At 44.2% G+C, this 22,528-nt stretch overlaps 1 protein-coding gene across 2 annotated transcripts in view; it reads left to right on the forward strand.

Annotated features, from left to right (window-relative positions):
- The first annotated feature begins 2,612 nt into the window (after positions 1-2,612).
- The window catches only part of LOC4800636 (ankyrin repeat domain-containing protein 50), a 37,039-nt gene continuing 17,123 nt past the window's right edge, over positions 2,613-22,528 (forward strand). The window contains exon 1 of one of the 2 annotated variants that reach the window (XM_015182966.2): positions 2,613-2,891. The gene's annotated coding sequence lies outside the window, so the exon portion shown is untranslated. The remainder of the gene's footprint in view (positions 2,892-22,528) is intronic. The other variant, XM_001357836.4, reaches the window with a different exon arrangement.

The following is a 22,528-nucleotide window of genomic DNA, read 5'->3' on the forward strand; positions in this document are numbered from 1 at the left end:
AACACCACACCTTTAAAACATTTACTGATAGACTTGCCGAGCTAGTACATAGGTATCGCTGTTGTCAGCCCATTGACTGTTGAACTCCTTCCCACCTGTTTAATATCTTGGGGCTCCCGATTTTTTGAATCTGTCAGAAGTAAATTGAGAACATATTACCAATTGACAAACGAGATTACATACCAATCAATATCTTATCAGCCCCAGCCCAACCACAACCCCCGCATGCTGACATCGCGAAGTGTAAAGGTTATCAATCGGAACCCACTGCGTATGCTTTTCTGCCGAAGAGCATCATTATCCGTGAACCTTGCAGAGTTATTTCCAAAGAACTTGGCCCATAATCGCTGACAGTGAATGATTGATTAACTGGAAATTATTATCTCATTCATATGCCCTTCGTTATACCTTAGCCAAGGGTTATTTGAGTATTGAATAGATTCTCCGTAGAACTAGGGCAACAAATGACAAATATTTATCGCATATTTTCCTTACAACTTCAGTCGTCTTCCACCAGAAACGATAGCAGCATATCGCTATTTTATTTTGCGCGCCGTGTTTCTATTTGATCGAAATGATTACGGTCAATACCTTCTACATTCATCAACTTGATCCCACCCTCCGACAAAGAAACAGTTTTGGATAGATATTTATCCTACCCAACACGACTTAATAGGCGAAGAAGGCCCACTAAGCATCACATCGCTGTTGAATAGTGTCAAAGTCAACTTTGCTTATATAATGGGTTCGGAAATTCGGGTCATCAACTCGACTCGACTGAGGTAACACTTAAGTGTGATTTTTTAAGGATTTATATTAATTTTGGGTGAAGTTTTTGCTTTGGTTGTTATTAACTTGGACTGGGATCTTAACTACACTCTTAATCAACGTATCCATTTCAGCGAGAATATAAATTTGATAAGTTTCTTACAAACTTACATTTTCAAAAGTTCCCGCCAAAATCGTGGACTGTGTTGGTATTTCTCAGTATTTTTAAAACACCATGAACTGTCACACTCGCCGTACGTTCCTTGGGATGGGAGATTTTGTCATTTAATTATCGATAAGTAGATCGGATAGCTATCTACCCGCCAAATTCAAATCGATTATACATATTTTCGGTATATAATGGTATATTTTACCGATTTAATCAATCTATTCAATTTCATGTTCGACGTTCTATAGAAATCCAATAAAAGGAAGTATTTAGAATAAGCCAGTTAAGTAGAAAATTGATTCATTAAACGGATAAAATGATGTGGGCTAGGCAAAATGTTCCATATAGCTTGTTATATTCCACCACTAACTATACTGTATGGTTAGTGATTCCACGGAAGATCAAGAACGAGGAATATGTAAAATATACGGTATATTTTTGAAATGAGACGGTATATTTCGGTGCCGTTCTGAGGGTCACACTGGTCTTGACCAAAATTTTTTCGCTGCAGTTCGCTTTTGCAACAATGAGTCCCATTCCATACACAAACATGTTGCTAATTCCATGCACACATACCCTGGGGGAAATGGATGTTATAGAATTGTGAATATGTTTGTCTTCCAAGGCTCAGTAGGTATCAGGATCGCTATAAATATATACAAGATACTAATAATGTACTTGAATATGTCTAAAGAATATCAATTTGAGAAAATGTCTTAATAAATTACGTTTGATCTTCATATAAAATTAGCGAAATAGGGTGTACCAAGCCTATACACGCATCACGTCTTCAAATACCAGCAACCTTGCGACTCTTTTTTTGTTTAACTTTTTCGTTTCAACCGTTTTTTACAATAAATACAATAAAAGCAAGGATTAAAAACTAACCAATCTTGAAGAAAATTTATTCATCAACGGCCTAAAATTATGTGGGCAGGGCTAAATGTTTCATATAGCTAGTAATATTCGACGGAAGATGAAAAACGAGGAATATGTGTAATAGAACATGAGTTGGTCAGTATATTTACGGTATATTTTTTTAGTGAGCCGGTATTTTGAGGTATATTTCTGAGGGTGGCGCGGGATATTTCAAAGATAACTCCGCGGTCACACTGGAATCACTCATCAACAACGGTCTGCGTCTCGCAAAAAATTTAAAATAAATAAAAATGTAGTAGAACTGTGCCTGAAATGTCGTGGTCGTGATCCGTGTGCAATTGTCGTGCTCGAAATTGAATGTGCGCGAATTTAGCCGTGCAACAGAATCGAGGCGGCGCCACCGCGACGCCAAGCCAAGCCGAGGCAAAGCAAAGAAAGAAAAATATCCTTTGCCCACGCAGGATGGCTGTGTGAAGCAAATGGGAGAATAAGTCGTCAAAGCAGTGGTAGCAGCTGAAAAAGGGGAATAATAAGGGGCAGTGGCAGGAGGGAGAGGCCAAGCCGCAACTGCTGCAAGAGGATTACAATAACAACAACAACAACAGCTACATGAAAGTGCTTTCGATATAAGAAATCCAACAGCAGCATCACAAGTGTAATATGTGGATGATGTTGCAACGTTGCGGCGAGTGCAACGCAGAGTAAAAGCAAAGCAAAAGCAGAACAAACAAAACGAAAGAAAGAGAGGGAGTGTGTGCTGTGTTTTCTCGCTCGCTCGCTTGTCAGTGTGTGCGTGTGCGAGAGTGTTTTGTCATTGTGTGTGTGTTTGTGTGCGAGTGTGTGTGAGGGCGCCCCCTTACAAAAAAAATTATCGTTTAATTTCTTTCGCTTTTGCCACAAGCGGGTGACTTTTGTGCAACTCTGCCACAAAAGGGGATGTCCTCTTAAGCGGTGGCTACAACAACAACCAAAGGAGCTGCACCAGCCACCAGCCACCACCCACCACGCTTCTTATCAGCCCACTGATAACCCGAGGTCGCCGACGCTGCCGCCATGAACTGATTGCCACAAAGAGGTAAGTGAAGACAGTTAGTAAGACACCTAACAAAACGATGGTTTGACCTCCCTCGCTGCAAGTCGTGTAGGAAACGAATGCCAAATTTGCCAAAAAAAAAAAATAAATTAAAACACGTTTGCCAACGCCAGCCAGTGGCAGCGGCAGCGGCAGAGACAGCGGCGGCTGCATTCAGCGATCTCCAATTAAAGTTGCAGCTGAAAGAAAAACCGGCATGCCGGCTGCTGCCTCCGCATCTGCTGCTGCTGCAGCGCCTGCTGCTCAAAAGTTAAACGAGCCAAAGAACAAGCAACAACAAACGGCATAAATACGAGTAGGGGAAGCCTCTTTGAGGCTCTGGGATTCGAGGCTACAGATACCCTGGAAGATCTCACGTTTGTGCGGCATTCAAGAAACATGATGAAATCCACAAACTTTGGCTACGTTTTTATTATTTTAATCATTCTTAAGCAGGCCCTGCTTCGATGCCCGCCTTCATCCTTTTTCAATGCCAAACACCTCCTGAAACGAATATTGCCCTCCGTACAGGGTATAGGAAACTACGCACCAATTGCAAAGGCAATTCATGAATATGCATGAGTGTATGTGTGTGCATAAACATGTGGGTGGCTGTGTGTGTGTGTGTGTGTTGGCCGCACTTTAAATATTTCAGCCAACTACACACAAAGTTCTCCTCTGGATGGCGGCCGTTTTTTTCTGCGCCGCCAACTTTTGAAATGAAAAATAATCATAATAAAGGGCCGCTGCCGTCGCCGCTGCTGTGGAGAGCAAGAGATGCAGAAGGCTCCTCCAACAATGCCCCACGGTCCGTCCCCCACACCCACTTTTTTTTGCAGGAAAATCCTGAATGTATGAATGAGTTAATCAGAGAGAGGGAGAGGGGAAGGGAGGGAGGGAGAGGAAGAGCGCCAAAAGGCAACAGTCGGCAGACGAGACGCAGTGTCTGCCACAATGCTGGTTGCTATCAACAACAACAAACAGCGAAAACAATACCCACTAAAGTTTCACTAGCATTCACCAGCAATGAATCGGAAGATGGAAAACCCAGAAGAGAGCTCTTTGATGATGACTTTATACCCCCCTCATTTATACCCTTTTCCGAACCAAGGGAGGCACTCGTTTAGAAGGGAGGATAAAGTTTATGCAATACTTTGAATATTTGCATAAAATTCGGGTTCCATTTAAATCGGAAAAAGGGCATATACCCTTTGTTCCAGCGGGGGCCTGTGAGGATGTTCAAATCGGTATAGGATAGTGTTTATTTCAAAGAATGATGGATATTTCACCGCTGTATAAAAGAAATATCTGCCTTAAATTCCACTCAAAGAAAACTACTTATTGCTTCCTATGAAAATATCTATCTGAACTACAGATACCAACCTCATGAATGCACCATACTACCCCGCACTGGGTGGAGGGTATCCCCAATGTTATGACAAAGATTTTGACGATGATTCTCTTCTGCCATAAATTGCGATGGCATTCTGTGTGTTTTTAACGGGTTCGCTTGTTACATTTTTCGACATTTTTCGCCATTCACGTAATTGTTAGACCCAGAGCCGGAGCCGGAGTCAGAGCCAGACACACTACTACTCAACCGGAGGCTCTACTCAACCGTTTGTGTCTGTCTGTCTGTCTGTCTGTCCATCAGCAGGTTTCCAGTGCCCCCTCCGCTACCGTCTGACTGTCTGACTCTCAGCTCCATTTCCATTCAGGGTCTCTCCCTCTCCCCCTCTCCCTCTCTGTGTGTGTGTCTGCCTCTCCATACATTTTTTTTCAAGCTCAAGAGCACTGCCGACAGCTGATGTTGGACCCCTGTTCCTAATTCTCGCTGCTTTGGTCTTTTCATAAATTTGCATTTGCGGTCCAGGCCAGACCGAGGCGGTGGATTTTTTCATAATTTGTTGCACAGCACAGGCCACGGTTCGTTGCACTTTTGTCAAGCATTTGGGCACAAGTTTTCGGTTGAATTTTCGTGTTGTACTTTCCAGAATTTACACAACAGTAAAACGAGTAATCGCATGGCAATTAAAATTTCATTTACCCAAACCCAAACACCATCGAAAGATATCGCACACAAACCGCAGCATTAAAATTTAACCACACAGAAGGTTCTGCCACTTTGGGGCAAGGCACTTACCGCCGAACCTGCCACCGAAACCCCAAAAATTAATTGAATTGAGACACAAAATTTGCAGAAAAAAAATTAGGGAGAAGGGAAAAAAGGGAATAATTTTATGTGGTGGCTGTCACATCAAATACATTTCATAATTTTATTAACAGCAGCAGGGGTGTTTTTGAAGGTCCTTTAAGGCATTTAATGTCCTACAGTGCCAGGGATAGGGACACATGGTTACAGGGCTGCGTCATCCTTGGAGCGGAAGGGAGGAGTGTGAAAAGCTGAAACGGCGCTTAGGGCCAGGCCATAAAACGATTGTCGTACTGTCGCACAACCTTGTGGCGGAGTTGATTCGAACTTCACTTGAATTTTCGAGTGTGCCCCGGAGTGTGGGTGCCCCGGAGTGTGGGTGTGCTAATGACACCGCACTTAACCCATGTCTCACAGAAATGGGCGTGTCGAAATGCGGCCTAAACAGGTAGGCAACACATTTTTATGAGCACTTGACGAGGCGCTGCTTATCACCCAAAACACCTACTCAACACTGGCCCCAGGAGTCGCCGTCTCCCCTGCTCTCGCTGTGATATCTCCAGCTGCATCTCACTCGCTCCCACACTGCTTTCCCGCTGTGCCTCTACTGCTTGCTCTCCTGTTTGGCGGTTTCCCTGTTTATGCGGAGTCAATTTTGCAAAATCAGTCCATGAAAATCGATCAGGAAAGAACTTAATTCCTTAGAGAAATTAGAAGGCAACTTCTAGATTATATATTTATATAAATTCTTTTAGCCGAGAGCCGAACAGCAGGGATTTCTGGCAAAGCCCAGTTCTGATTTCGTGAATTCCACGCATCGTATACGCCCCGCATAAACACTGGATCACTCTCCACTGTGCAGCTCCTCTTTCTCTTGCTCTGTCTCTGTCTCTCTTGCATCTTTCTTTCTCGCAGCTTAACACTTGAGTTGGCAATTTTCACACGGCTTTAATGTCTAGTTTTATGGCTGATATGCCAGTTAGATAGAGCCTAAGCCGGGCTTAAACTCTGACCAGACTTGGCCCGTTGCCGCCCCCTACCGACAGACAGAGCTCGCTTTTACATCTGTTTTTCTTCGTTTTCCCAAGGCCTGGCCAAAATGAAAGCATTGCCAAAGAAAATAGTGGAGAGGATGGAAAAACTTGCAGGCAAAGTTTTCCATTTGAGGAGGCGGAAGGGGGGACTCAAGATGGTACATATTTTTTTTACAGATCTCCAAGTTGCATGTTGTCAAAATTGCTTTGACGTTTTATTAGTTTCGAGCGGAGTGGAGCCCCCGGGCAGTCCCGCACTCCAAAGCCATCATCATCGTCGTCGTCATCATCTCCGTCTCCATGGCGAAAACAGAGAGTACAAATCGACGGAAAATTTACATAAGAAACGACGTCTGAAGGATGCTCCACAATGAGAGAGTGCTGGGCACAGCACACTCCACTCTAGACGGCGCTAAAAATAACAAAAAAAGCGGCCCAAACCCCAAATGAATGCTGACCAAAAGCGAAATGAATATGGGAATATTCAACGAATATGCAACGAACGGGATAGACATATTCGAAAATAGTTTGTGGCTTGTGAAAGAGCCGGTGACCGCATTAAATATTTCCCGCTTTTTTTTGGAACGTTTCCAAGCAATCCAGGAACTGGAGCCTCCACCCCCCAGGGACTCCTAAAGAGATTTTAGTTCTTTTACATATTTTATTGCCCTTTTTCTCTATGATGGAAAAATAAGTATAGATTCCAATTTATAGAGTATCTGTGGCACGACTCTCTGTAATGTTCGGGTAGGTTCAGGCTGTGCTTCAACGTTATTTTTCTAGCCACAAATGAGATTTGTGAGGGGCTATTTTCGTGGCCATTGCAACCAGCGGTAAATAAACCAAGAAAAGTGCACAAAAATACCATTTGGTGGAGTTGTTGTACCCTACTGTCTAGGTAGAGAGGATTCGCCGAATGATGCGAAAGAGGTTTGGTCTACACAATGATCCCATAAACGAGCGGCTGGCACGAAAAGAGACCATCGTGGTGGATGGGATTCGGGATCTTTTATTTGGAAATCTTCGAAGAACATGGAAAATACCTGCTTAAAAGTTCGATAACTTATTTTTTTGTGTGTTTAGATACCACATATTCCAATACTTCCTGAAACTATAGATGTTGTACGATTTATAAATGGAATATTTAATCTGAAAGAAGATTTTTAAACAGAAACCCATGAAAGGTGTTGCCCATAAAATCCCAGATGCATTGCATTCCCAGGGTATCTGTAATACGACTCTCACTAATTGGTGGTGCCTCTCCTTTCTATGCGGCAAATGGAGCACACGGCGTGGTGGGGCGGTGTGGGGCGGGGCAACTCCCCAAAATGAGATTTGTGTGCAGCGCTGGCTATTTTTGTGGCCATTGCAAGCAGCGACAAAACTAAAGGAAAAAAAAACAAGCCGAAAAAAACCTCCATGACAAATAGTTCAAAGGCCCTGCTGTTCGCAGAGAAAGAGGGAGAAAGAGAGAGAGGGGGAGAAAGAGAGAGAAAGCCGCAGCAGCCGTCAAGTGTGTTCGTTGTTTTTGTTATTTTTAGCAGAACGGCTGGACGCACCCCAGGGGAAAAGAGAGCCCCAGTCCCAGGCCCAGGCACAGTCCCAGTCCCAGTCCGAGCCCTGCCACATGTCAGTGGAAATAATTAATTCATTGCAATGGCCAAAAAGAGGTTTTTTTTTTTAGGTTCGACCTGGAAATGGGTCAACCCAAGCAACCGGCCGGCAGTTTCCTGCCTTTTGTCTTTTGACGATCATGATTATGACGACGCCCTCATGGGGCACACCCCACAAATGCCACCATGCCACCATGCCACCACACACACACACACACTCAACCCAGTCAATTTGCCCTTTTGGCCTCTGCCCCAGAATCTAGATAAATTTGATTATTGCGTTTTGGTGGCGTGTAAATTGTTGCAACTTGCAATCAACCAATTTCCATCGGATTTCATCGATTCTTGTGGGCCTCTTAGGCCTCAATGAAGTCACGCCAAAGAAGTTCATTAAGGAAAATCGATTGCAAAACGAGGCCCTGTCTTTGAGGCTCCTTTGGTTATTCTCATTTGATGGGTTCTGTTTTTACAAGTGGCGTACAAGAGGCGGTAGATATTTCAGAGAAAGAAGAAGTCCAGTATCTAAGTGTTATTCTGGATACTCTCTGTGGTAGCATATTCTTTATAGCCACTGACTTAAGACGTCTAAGCAGAACATCAGCCATAATAGCCACTAATGTTGTGTGCTTTTCCGTTTCAACCATCTGGATCTCTTAGCCTCTTAAAGTCGTATGAAAGTGTCATGTTCTGATGATATTTTAAGACCACAAAAATTATGCTTGGCTTCAGTCCGCCTAAGAAATATTGGGAAAATGGTGTAGTACACACGATTTTACACATAAGACATCGGTCAATAAGTCCCCGGTCTGAGAGTAGAGTAGAGAGCGCCTATAACTCAAAAGTACAAAAGTGGTTCGGTAGAACAGGCCCTTTGTATGTCATTCGGATCATTATTGTGTGAGTTATTGAACGATTGTGGCTGATCCTCAAAATAAGCATCACTTTCGGCGAGCACCACCTTATTCGATCGAAATTTCCTCCCGAAATAGTAGCTGGGGGCCAAATCTGGCGAATACAGTGGGTGCGGGAGCAGCTCGAAGCCCAACTCGTTCCTCAAGAAGGAGTAGTCTATACGTTTCTGTTTGACCATAGAGGCATGTCCCTCGGTCAGGATCAGGAAGACTTAGGAGGTTTAGGTTCCAAAGGTACCTCAAAATTCTATAGAATGTAAATTTTAAGGCTCTTTTTCGATCAAGGGCTATAATATTGAAATATAATCCTATCCATCGAAAATCAGCCGAATCTTATAGGAATTACAGATAAAATAAGTTCTCTCTAGGAATAAGAACTTTCTTTGTTGGAAATGTCCCTTAAAATGCTTTTATTCAGAAGTTTTTGTTCCAATTCCGTTTCCAAAACTAAGGTAGTGGGTATCCTCTAGTCGTAACATACCCTTTGGTGTTCTGGCTGTCTGTAATTTAACTGATTATGAGATTGTTGACTTGTGGTCTCCGCCGCGCCTTTTCTTCCTGTTCTCCTCTCTGAGCTGTTGGTGGGGATGGGTTGGAGGGGGGTGGCATGCTACTCAAAGGGGTGGGGGGAACGAGGAGGAGAGTGTATACACACACACCCATACATATGTTTTTACAAGTATAAGCACACTTTTTACGCAGCTCCTCTTGCTATTGTATTTTATTTACATTCCGCTTTGGCGCTCCTCTCCTCTCCGCTCTCCCTTCTCCATTCTCCTCTCGCCTTTTGCCGTTCTCCCGTCATGGTCAATGGCCGATGGGGCATAAGGCATGAGGCATGCGGGAGAAGGCAGCCACAACGACTACGGAGAGCTCTGGTGCCGGTGCCGGTGCCGGTGCCCCATGTTATGATATAATCTGCGGTTGCACCCCAAACAACAAGAATGATATTTCCTTCAGAGGCTTTCCATGTGAGCATTTCATCAAGTTTGCCGCTGCATAATCTCTGCTCATTCTCTCTCTCTCTCCTTCTCTGTCCCACTCTCTTTATGTATCTTCAATGTAGCTTTCGTCAGCTGCCAACAGCAGCGTTCTATCGTCTAAATTAAAAACGAGAGAGGGACAGAGAGAGAGAGAAAGAAGCACACACAAGAATAGAGAGAGACGAATCTTGTTTGGGTCGAAGCTTTTAATACACTCTCGGAGCCGACGATCATTTGCACGACTTTTGCTGTCAGTGCTTCGTCTCCGACCGCGGCTTCGCTGCCGACTCAACTTCGTTTTTTTGTCACTGCTTTGGAAGAAGCCCGTCGCTGCCCAGAAGACAATAACAAAATCCACACAAGTCGGTCCACAGAAGCCAATAACAAAAACACACAATTCGGTGCCCAGAAACCCAAATTCAATGTAAGTATGTACGTTACTTGGGCTGGGATTAGTGGATGGAAACGATGGAAAATATATACAAATTGCCTATTTCTCACATAAACGATATAGAACATTCCCATAGAAGTCTCATATTATTTTAGAAAAATATATACATATAGCTGCGATTTGAAGAGTTCATCATATAATTATCTGATTTTGATACATTTTGACTGTGTTTCCCGATTTGTATGTACAATTTCAATGTAAGAAAAGAAAACTTCTGGTTCTACTAGCCATCTTTCATAGGAAACCCACATGGTATAGGGCCACAATCTTGCCTGAACCTGCCTGAAATATGTGGAACTTAGAGGCCTACCACTTTCCATACAGAAAGACCAACGAATAAAGCGAATACTCAGGGAATACATGTACTTTATAGAGTCTAGAGTGGCAAACACCTCCCCCAAATGGTAATACCCTCTGCAAGGCACTGACAAGTGTAAGAGAAAGAAAGTGTAGTGTGGCTGCCAGCGGCAAGTGCCGTTCAGTTTAACTAACGGCCTGTCTGCCTGTCTCTCAAATGGGTGCGGTGTTAGTTTTTCACGTTCTTCAGTTAGTTTTCCATTTGCCCGAAGATGAATGCAAACAGCAACAGAAGAAGCAGCAGCAGGGGGGGGGGGGGGGCTTTGGCAGGGGCTACTAAGCATAGGGAGGAGGCGGGAGCCAGAAGACCTTGCAGCAGGTCCTTTTTACGGGAGCATCGGCAACCCCAGCCATAATTTGCATAACACTCGCACTTGCACTTAGTGGATGACCCAAATTTGACAGCCGCCCCCTTGGGATGAGGCAAGGCATGAGGCTGGAGGAGGAGGAGGCTGTGGGGCACGATCGTGTGTTGTAATTAACGCGGGAGGAGGAAAGCTGGGGGCCGCAAAGGTCAGGGATTTGCTGTCTGACGGCAAAGGCGTGAGGTGAAAGCGAATTTGTTTGTAATGCCTCTCCCCAATGCCATGGAACGATGACAGAGGCACAGACGGTGGCACAGAGGAAAGCATGTGGCCGTTAAGCTCTTGCTAAATATCTCATAAATTACGCAATTAGGCTAATTTGTTTGCGGGGGCCAGTGTGGCATGCCACATGGTATGGTCTAGGTCCAGCCATAGAGAATCGCAGCCTTGGAAAATTATGTGATTCATTCAGGGCAGGGCTTTAATTTACTGCAACTTAAACATCTAAAGAGTACAACTAAAAAATCTCTAGTCGGCAGTCAAATGTTTGAGTCATGGAGCACCTTGCGATAAGGAAACATCTACGAATCGTGGCTGAGTCCACAGCTGTAGGTCATGTCTGGAAGATAAAGACAGCCCAAAGTCCAAAGTGCTTGCTGGACGATTGTGGGCACTGTTCCCCTAGAAAATATTCATCAAATGATGTTAAAATTTCGCATAAGCGAAAGGAAACACGGGCTTTGCGTACGGCATAGCGATTCGGTATTTCGGTCGATAAATAATCTGAATTTATTTCAAATTAGATGATAGAAGATGATAATTGATTGTAAATACTCCTTTATTAATAATAATTCTCACTTCTAAAGACCACAAGAAGAACGCAGTCTCGCCCTCCACCCGATTCATTCCTTCGTGAATACTTGAGGCTTTGTTCCCTTTTGCTTCCACATCTCCAAGGAACCATTGACCATCATTAACAAGTCGTTGATAAGGCACTTGAATGTCACCTGCTGCGTGTCCCTGCAGCCCCATCATACGATGGATTTCCCCATGCAATAATCTCTTGTGCAACACACATTTATCATCGATGGCAGGGCCCTCGAGTGACATGCGATCCACAGACAATTTACGCAATGGAAAGTGCCACCATGTGTGGGTGCCCCTTGCCGCCCAGTCGCCCTGCCGTCCAGTGGCGTAGGGGGGGTTGGGGCGAAGGGGGACCATTTATCTAAGTTTTGCTGCCATCTCTTGGATTTTCATTTATACGGAGTGCTGGTGGCGCTCTCAATTTCTGTCTGCTGGGCGTGGCCCCTCGCCGGATCCCTGATTAATGAATGAACGAATGAATGGCGATGTCAAGTGACAGCAAATGCTCTTTAATTTACGGCTTCACTGACTCTTCGACATAGCTCGACTGCAGAGAAAGTAGAAAATAAATGGAAAGCAAGTGGAAGTGGAAGTGGAAGTGCAAGTCCTTATGTAAACCCTGACGCTGACGCTGACTCATGTGGCAAGACTCATGTGAAAAGCGACTGTTTATTGCATTTTAAAAATGCAGAACGACAGACAGCACCGCACTGCACTGCTCCTCCGTCGTTTCCGGTCACTTCTCGGGCCTCCTGCTCTAGCCTGCCACTTTGGGTTTTCCCAAACAATTGTAATGGGCTTTTCCTGTTGGCCAGTGGCAGGAGCAGGCCTGACCCAAATATGTCTGCCATTTGAACGTATAATTGCTTTGTTTTCTGTTTTCTGTTCTCTGGACTCTGCTTTCTGTTCCCTAAATGAAGTTGTCCAACATTTTGTACGGAACTGGAGCCCGACTTTGTTCCAATTAAAATACGAAATTAATCCCCGAAAGGGAGGACTTTCGAGGCGATTTCCTGCCTCTCTTCACTTTTTTTTGTTTAAACAAAAATCGAACAAATACGTGGCGCACATTTCGCACACGCTGCTAATTCTTCAATAAACAAAAACTCAAATTGTTTAAACATTTAAGTACTCTGTGGGGCTGCCACTCTTTTCTATTTGCTTTTTTAAGGGGGGGCGGGGGGAGGCGTAAGGCCTGTAATCTATATATAAACCATGCCTCGTGGAGTGCCATATAAATACCGCTTTAATTTATGAGATTTCTTCGATTTGCGACCAACTGTTAATTAGCGTGGCACAAGGTCCCTGCCACAGACCAAAATGGAGGCATGGACAAGCCCCACAAATGAGGCATGGATGGCCAAACGAAGCGTGACAGCAATCTAGCCGAAAGTGGCATGCCACGCCCACAATCGTAGCCCAACCAGGCGCCAGTGAATTGTTTGGCTTTGTCGGAAGCGGGGGGGGATTTGTGGGGGACTTTTGGCTAATTGTTTGCGGCAACACACAGACCAGACCCGACACTTGGCTTGGCTTCAGCTTTGCGGATGATCATGGAAGAAGTTTGAGGGCCCCTCCGGAAGTTGGGAACAACTTTTGATGACTCGTATAAGCTTGTTGTTACACATTCCACTTGTTGATTCATTTACTTTTATTTATCTGCTGATGAATCCATCATTTATTTAATCAGAACTCTTTATCGCGATCCTGCTGCTGGTTCGTCATATCCGTGGTGAAAATTATGTGTATACGAGTATTGCAAATATTAGACGTTGCTGCAACACCCACACAACTGTGGCCCCGCTCTCGCCACAGAATTAAATGCAACGGACCGCAAATTGGCAAATTGCTGCAGTGCGCCCATCATCGCATCGATGCCATTCAATTTGGTGGAGGGGCTGGGAGGCGGTGCAGCCTTCTGTGGCAGTGTCTATGGTCATGTCGAGGCGGGAGGGGACGGGAGGGGACGGCACCCAGCGTTAATGTTGTTTGCCAACGCATTAACATGCAACCAAGGCCCCAGGCACAGCCGTCACATTACGCATATTCCACCACGTGTCCACCTAACGGTTTGCTGGCTGTGTGTGTGTGTGTGTGTCGATACCCTGTTTTAGAGGGCAAGGAAGGAAGGGGCATCCTCAACATATGAGAGGGTAGATGATGGATGCCACAGTTCATTGGATTTAACAGGGGAAATTCTTATTTCAAGCTATACAATATGGAGCCAAAAAATTATATTTCACACGCGTTTTTTTATTTATTTTTTTTTTAAATCATATATTTTTTTTTTAGGTGTATTATATTTTTAATAATACATATTTTTGTTTGCTATTACTTTTCTAGCATCTTATACAATAATCAGCAGTCAGGAAAAATTATGATGATTTACAAAAAAAAATTCGTATTATTCGAAGAATTTGTAGAGGATATTATTAATTTTTTCTGACTGTTGACTGTTGTATAAATTGCTCCAAAAGTAATAACAAACAACAAATTGTATTATTATTATTACTTTATAAAAAAAAACTCTCACATGAAAAAACAAAAATTAAAAAAAAAATAATCATTGTATTATTTTGTATAATATTTTAACATTTCCAATATTTTAAACAAATTTAAAATATTTTTTAATTTTATGCACCCAAAATTAATATTCATTTTTTTTATTTTATTTAATAACTAATATTAAATATTACATTTTTCAATTAATTTGTAAATAAAAATAATATATACCGCATCATTAAGTGGTATCGAGTAAGAGTATGTCCTTTCGCTTATGGGAAATTTGCCCAAGCGCATCACAATCATTGCCATCCTCCGCAGTGGACCCTAGGGTATAACCATATTCGTTAATAGAACTGTCCTTCCCTTTCCTGGTTTTGTAGTGTGCATTCTGCCAATTAGTATCTAGTCGGTCGACCAGTACCCTGCCCCTCCCCCCGTCCCCTGGTGGCCCCTGGAGTGGCAACAAAGTGACGGCGTAAATAATTGAGTGGCCAAAGTGCCGGGTCCACAGACGAGTATCTGCCATGGAAACGAGCACGAGTATATGCTTTGTGATGCAAAATGGAAATGCCAAACGCCAAATGCCGAATGGAAATGGAAATGGGAAATCTTATCGAATTTACATAGTTAAGTCAACGACTGGCCGCCAGACAGTGGTCGCCGGGAGGCGTTTGGTTGTAATTATGAACAATTTTTAGCACTAAACAAGCGGCCATTGGCTTCCATGTGGCATGCGTCCCGCTGGGGGGAGCAGCGAGCGGCCAATAAACTTGTTTCTCGTTTAGCCAACATTTTGATTGCAGCTATCGCCCACTGGCTCCAAGAAAAAGCCGCCTGATGATTGCTGGGGGGGCCATTGATTCCGAATACCAGTCTATGACGCAGCCACGGAAGGGGCCATGCTATGCGTATGCGTAATCCGCCCTGTACTTCCTTTGTTTGCACTGATATCACGGCCGTAAAGATAAGGTTCGGCGGCAGTTCGTTGGCTGTCGGCGGGTGCATTCGTCCATAGATTACGGGCCATAGATCTGGCCCCACACCACCACAGTGCACTCCGCCTCGGAGAAGTCAACTGCTCTTAATTGTCACTTAATTGACTTTATTTTTAGTTGGTTTTTCGACTTGGAGAAGGCGGTGGCGGGGGGGGGGAGGTCTTTGCATTCGCAATTTGTTGAGTGCTTCAATTAAATGAAAAACTTTTCCATCTGACACACACAAAGGCGAAAAAAAAAGGAAAATCCAGCCGTGGTCTCCACTCGGGACGACCTGGCGAAGCGGTGCGCCGACTTCCTGGCGCTCTGCCTGCCTCTGCGGTCACAAGCCGCAAAAAGCATTTAACCCACATTTGGCTTTGGGCAGAAGAGACCAGAGACAGAGCCTCAGAGAGCCGCAGAGAGCTGGCTTTTGCATTATGCAAAGTGCTCTGGCCGCCAACTGACTTTGGCTCTGTCGCCGTCTCCATCTCCGTCTCCGTCTCTGGGTTTAGTTTGAGGCCAAGATGGGGAGTGTAGGCACATGTCGCGTGTGTGGAGGATAGGACGGCGATGGCGATGACGCTGACAGCTGCAAGTGGCCCTGGTTAAGCAGCATTTTAATTTCCCTGCCGCACACTCGCATTAATTAGCCAAAGTCCAAGCAGGAGCCAGAGCCACGTAAAACGCGGAACAGATCCAGGCAGAAACGGCAGCTGGAGAGGCGAGAGGCGGTTCAATGTGTATCAAGTGACCAATTTGTGGGCCCTGGAGCGGTGCGGGGGGTGTGGAGGGGCTCCCGCGGCTGTCATTTCTTTGAAATATATGGGAAGCATACGGAAATTGAAACCCTACAAAAAGAGCAGACAACTCTTAGGCCAAACAGTGGTTAAATATAGCTTGAAACAGGAGGGAAATGAAGGTGCGGGTAGGTCTTGAAGATAGAGAGGGAACTATGGGATATACAGGGGTGGTCAAAAGTATTTACACAACGAGTTTTTTTTTGCATGTTCAATTTCAGGAGCTTTTCCTGTGGTTGTTGAAAGCTAAATAAAAAAAAAAACTTTTAGGCCAAAAAGATTGATCTACTAGCAATTGAATGAGAGAAGAATTGGAAAAGATAACTGTTTGTACGAATAAGGAGAAGCAAATTAAGTGATGCTTATCAGTTGTCAAAATTATTTACACACATTTTTAATGCTGCAGAAGTATTTACACAAAACTTTAAGTTAATTTTTTATTATGATTTAATGATTTTTTTTTTAATTTGTTGGATGAATAATAATAATAATGATTAATATTTTGTAATTCCACCTTTGGCATCAATAACTGCTTGCAACCTGGCTGGTACTGATTCCACTAAGTGGCGAGCATATCCAAGTTCCAATTTCGACCAAATTTCCTTTACTTCCTCGATGGTAACGTCGCGTTTTCGGTTTTTATCAATTGTTCTTTGTCCTTTAATAAGCGACCAAACATTTTCTATGATATTGAGATCAGGGCTCTGCGCAGGCCAGGGAAGAACAGCCACATTGAGATCTCGTAAAAATTTTGTAGGTGCCGATCCCTTGTGGCATGGAGCATTGTCTTGCTGTAAAATCCAGTCGGAGATGGGAAATAGCCTGTCACCAGACACAAAAGCATGTTCATTCAGTATAACAAGATACCGGGTCTGATTCAGAGTGCCTTCTATTGGAACAAAGTCTCCAAATCCGTAGTAAGACATGCACCCCCAGAACATCACTGTGCCTCCACCAAATCTGTTTAATGGTTGCACTGCACTTTGTTTTTTTGCTTGTCGTAGATGCATAAATCTTTTACAGAATGAGCCTTGGAACTGGAAAGCTACTTCATCTGTCCATAAAACATTGTACCAAAACTCCTTTGGTTTTTTAACGTATTCCAATGCGAATGAGAGGCGTTTTGCTTTATTTGCCTCGGAAATTTCTATTATTTTTCGCACTGTATACGTTCGTATGTCGATCTCCTTCAATCTCCGACGTATTGTAGCATCACAGACTTTTTTGCCAATCAATTGTTGCGAATCTGCAGACAATTTAACTGGGCTTATCGACGGATTTTTATCGACTATGCCAATTAAACGTCTACATTCCCGTTCATCCATCGCTTGTTTCCTTCCACTTCTTTTTAAATTCTGTAAATTTCCATTCGTGTCCTTTTTCTTTTCCAGATTATAAACGGTTTTTCTACAAATTTTGTAAGTTTTGGCCAGTTCCGACGCTGAAACCCCGCTTTTAAATTTTGTAACGATCTCGGATCGAGTTTCAACAGACAACTCCTTTGTCTTCACCATTTTACTAAGTTAATTTTAAATTTTAAATTAAATTTACTTATTGCAACTGCAATAAACGAAAAAACGACTGCACTAAGTCAAACCAAGTCTAAGAATAAGCTCTAATTTACATTGTGTAAATACTTCTGAAGCAATGCAAATTTGTGTAAATACTTTTGACAACAGTTCACATGCTTCTATTTTTAGCCCATTAACAGTTATTTTTCCAATTCTTCTTTCAACCAATTCCTAGTAGATCAAGCTTTTTGCCCGTAAAGCTTTTTTTTGTATTTTGATTTCAACAACAACAAAAACAACTCCTAAACTTGAACATGCAAAAAAAAACTCGTTGTGTAAATACTTTTGACCACCCCTGTATACAGCCAGAGAAAAGGGCATTTTATAGTTAATTTTTAGTGCCAAGATCTTAAAATGAATATCAAGCGATTTGCTACGAGAATAGAAATTGTAAGAAGAAAGTGCAAATCTTTAAAGGAAATATATTTTATATTTAAAAAATATATATTTCAAATTTAAATAAACAAATATTTCTTATTTAAAAAAAATATATTTCAAATTAAAATTATTTGGTTAAATTGCCTGTCCAGGTTTCTAGGGTAGAGGTCCTCTTAGATCATCCTGTTGGGCATGTCGACTGGTTGTATTTTGTAATTAAATATTTCTGTATATATTATATACATTTTTAAGTGTTTTATATTTTTATTAAAAATACTTTTTCATACATTTATGGACGCTCCGAAAGAGGGAAAGAAGGAAGTAAAGGGGAGAATATATGTAAGAAGAATGAGTGAAAAGGCAGAGATTCTACCTTGGGCTCAAGGACCGCTTCAAAATATGGCTGTGGTGGACCCAAGGGCTTTTCGAGATTGAGTACGACTTCAACGAATATTGAATCCAATTACTATGGGTGTGTTTCCCTCTACTACCCCACTTTCTCTGAGTGTACATGAGTGATATTCTTCCCCCGAAAATACACTCCCTTTTCCCGCAATGTTGTGGGCCACTGTGCCGTGACCGCTTGTGGTGGTCCCTTCTGCCTCGTTGGTGAAATGTATATCAAGAACAGCAGACACACTCGCCCCGGACATGCCCCAACTATCATTCAACGGGGCTGCCACACCACTGACACAATTTCAATTTGCAACAAACTAAAGTTTGAGCGCGCGAAAAATGCAAATGCAACACGTGCCCTGGTCCCTACCCCCCAACCACTTCCCCCCGCCCCTATAAAATGGCCATTAAATTAAATGTATGCGACAATAAATTAAATAAAATATGCAATATACAGAGCGAGAGAGGGCGAGGGAGAGCGAGTGAGTGTCGCCCCTGCCACCTTCTTTTTTCTCCCTCTCTCTCTCATTCCCGTTGTTGTTATTGTTGTTGTTGTGCGTGGGGCATCGCTGACATCATATGCCATCATCTGTTGTGGCACCGCCGCAGCTGGCTCTGGGGTTGAGCGGTTTTTTGGGCGTGGCTCGGGCTCCCCCGCTCGCTGCATTTGCATGCTAATGGAGGAACGCTGTCTGTAATTTATGCCCTGTTTTTTGTTGTCTTTGTTATTCTTATCGCTGTGCCACACAGTGTTTCGCAAGGTCAAGCGGTGCGCCAACTTCCGGACAAGTTGAATAGCCGTAAAGTAACACAAATCATGAATAACAATTGTACGTACGTACATATATCTCTGACGAAATGCAGGATTTATTAAGTGAAAAATGAACAGGGGAAAAGACTGAACGGATTCCTATGCAGATATCTCCTTGAAAGACAGAAGAACAGGGAGGATCGGCACGAATCTAGTGTGTCCATTCGCTTATGGGAACATTGTGTCCACGCAAGTCGCCGGAGGTGCCGCCGAATCGAAAGCGTGACCCACGTCTCGCCGTCTCGCTCTGCCATTCAGTCCTTATGGGTCATGACTCAATCTCTTTCTCGAGAGAGAGTGAGCCATCGCCCTTGTTTTTGTGAGATTTGCTGCCATAACCGTCCCTTGTGTGCCTTGTACATGGCCTCGCACTGAAAGGTCTCTGTGAAGGCCTCATGAGTGGAGGATTGGACACCCTTTCTCCTGCCCCTTGTTGGTGCCGCTTTGATGAAGAACAGCTGTTCCGCCCGTGTATTTGTCTTGCTCGAAGATTAGTGTGGAATATTTATGATTGGGGAGGTGTTTGTGGCCAGATTGTCCAAAAAAGGCGCCATTGGAGGCACATCGGCAGCAGCTCAAGGCTGCCTCCTAGGGTGGATGGAATACCCTTTGGTAAAACGGCTCCAGTGTCCTATCCAGTGCTCTATCTATAGTCCTCGACGTCAAAGGCGTGCTGCAGCTGCAGCCGGAATTCTTCCATCCGGGCATCGTATTGCAGCAGCAACAGTGACTCCAGGGTCTCCAGGGAGGATATACTCTGTGGCGGTTTGGAAAGAAGGCATTACTCGTGACGGGGAAACGCTCAGTTTGTCCATTTTCCGGCGTGCCGCAAAGCGCAAAAGCTGCAACTGGCTGGCGTGGTAGCCTGTGCCTTGCCACTGCAGCTCCTTGCAGTTGTCGCTGGATTTTGAAGGCCCGCATAGCCCAAAGATAGTCCCGCATGAAGACCGTTTGCCCATCATTAATCCATCATTCGTTCTCTTCAAAGAGCTGCTCGAATTTCGCCATTAGCTTCTCCACAAGACGCTCCCTAGTTTCACTCCTTCCTCTGGAAACGCAGCTCTGACCAGGTGGGGGGCACTCGTTTCGTTGTGGAAACACAGGCAGAGCCATGGAAATCCTCACAGAGATTGACACTGAGCAGTATCCGTGCCTGCTTCGGCTTCTCGAGAGCTAATCTGCAAGAGATTCGAGTGCTGCAGGGGCGAAACGGATACGCAGAACAGGAGGGGCATGATGGATGCTCAAGAGACACTTTCGACGGCTCTGAGGCTGTCGGGAGTCGCCTCTTATCAGGCACACTCCATTATCCAGAGGAATCATATTTAATTCTCAATTAAATTCAATCGATTTTCGACTAGAGATGGCCCTCCCCCGTCCTGCTGCTGCCACCGAAGGTTCTCCACAGTGGAATGTGGGGCATGCTTGTGGCATGTGTTGCTCATTTGGGCGTGTTGTTGTCGATTTCGATTAGCAGCCTCTTATACGAGTTTGTACACCTGCTGCTGCTGCTCCGGGAATTAGCATCCATCCATCACGACGGCAGCTCCACTTAGGCCATAACTTTCGATGGCATCTGCCTCTTGAAGCTGGTTAACACATCGTTGCCACAAATTGGCTGCCCATCCCCAGCCTCCAGCCAATGGCTGTGGGCCCCGAAATAGGGTCTCCATGTATGGATTTTTGGAACCACTTTTTCCAGGCAAAAATTTAATTAACTGCCAAAAACTGATTCAATTATTGCTTCATTCAATACGCGATGATATTGGATAATTGGCAGGCTAAATCTCTGTATCTCTGGCCTTCGATTTGCCCTAATTACACTTCAAACACACAGCTGCCACAGTGTGGCATCAACAGAAAACCAACAATATTTAACACTAAATTTAACTCTTCCTCTCTCCCTCCCTCTCTGTCACGATTGGGATAGTTTTTGTTTGCTTTTGTGGCAGTATTTTCCTTGAAACTTGTGTGCTTTCTTCTCGGCCAACAAATGCAAGTGACAGGCAATTTAAACTGCAGTTAAAGCTGGCAACAAAAGGGGAGAATTTTCCATTTTCCAGAGCAGTTTAGAAGCGCTTTGTGTGGCTGGCTAAATATTTTAAGGAAAATTGTGCAGGGAAATATTTTATTTTATCAAAAAGGGGACCAATTTATTGGTAAATGTTTTTAACAAGCTTTAAAGAGCAGTAGATGAAAGATGAAGGCCTTACGTTCGGCCTTAATGGAAAGAGAGTTAAGACCTTGCCATATCTTCGCCGAAATAGGGACCGATATTGATCCGGAAAGGAGGTTTTTGAAGCAGCTTTATTTGTGTATTAGATGCGCATTCAAGCCAATCTATTGTTCCCATTTAAAGCTCCACATTACTCCCGTTTTTCAGTTCTTTTATGACCTCGAATGTCTTTTTTCCCCGCAGTGTAAATCGCTGGGATTCCCTTCCCTGCTGGCCATTTGGCTGTCACTCTGCCTTTGTGTCTGGTTGCCTGGTTGCCGGTTACTTAACTTCAACTCAAGCCAACAATCCACGTGGCTGCTCGCTTGATGTCAACTTGAATTCCGCTGATGTGCGGTGCACTTGACCGTGTCCCGTGCCCCGTGTCCCGTGTCCGGAGTGGCAGCGGAAATGCAGCAATTAAGCGGCAATAAGCTGGACCCAATGTGCACGCACAGGCCACGCCCAGTTTTCTTTTGTGTTTGTGTGTGTGTGTGTGGCAGGGGCACGTGTCAGCAGGGCTAAATCAAAGCAGACTTTGGTGGCGTCTCCGACAGAGACGAGGCAGGCTGCCCCTCTCCCTCTCTCCGCCTGTCTGTGTGTGTGCAATCACAACGAACATTAATTAAACCTGGAGCTTAGGAGACTCCAGACAACGACCACGTGCTCCTGCATTCACTCGTAATTGACCTGACCCTTGGCCTTTGTGTGCCTCTGGGAAAAATTAATTCCATTCGAAAAAGCTACTTGGAAATGCCCTTTCAGGCATCGAGGCAGACGGACAGAAGGACAGACAGACAGAGACAAACATTTCGACAGTTTTCAGTTCAATTAAGAAGATTGCCAGAGAAATGGACTCGTAATGGAAGGACACTGAATGCCACAAGGATTCGCCTGTCTGGAGACGAAATTTTAAAGCAACCATCGGTAGGGAGGCTGAGTGCCAAAGAGAAGCAGCAAGCCCAAGGATCTGCTACTCCGAGAACAGTTTTCCATAGTTGGGGATTTGGAGATGGCTTCACAGCGAAAACGAGGGGGGGGCATCGTTTTCCACTTATCCATTGCCACGCCCACTCATTCATCAATAAACGACTGAAAGGACAAGGTTGTAAAACGTCAAGCAGCTGTCAGGACAGACTGTACCCCCCATCCACCCCCCACAGGGTTTATTAATTTGATTAAACACACATGGAACATGGCATATAACCCAAATATCTGCCTCCTTGTGCTCCATTTTGGGGCCAGGACACGCTTCTGCTTCGTTTGGGCCAGGTCCTCTGTCGCTTCTGGCGCTTCTGTGGTGGGGGGTTGGGCGAA

The sequence above is a fragment of the Drosophila pseudoobscura genome, chromosome 2 (assembly GCF_009870125.1).
Source record: "Drosophila pseudoobscura strain MV-25-SWS-2005 chromosome 2, UCI_Dpse_MV25, whole genome shotgun sequence".
NCBI lineage: Eukaryota > Metazoa > Arthropoda > Insecta > Diptera > Drosophilidae > Drosophila > Drosophila pseudoobscura.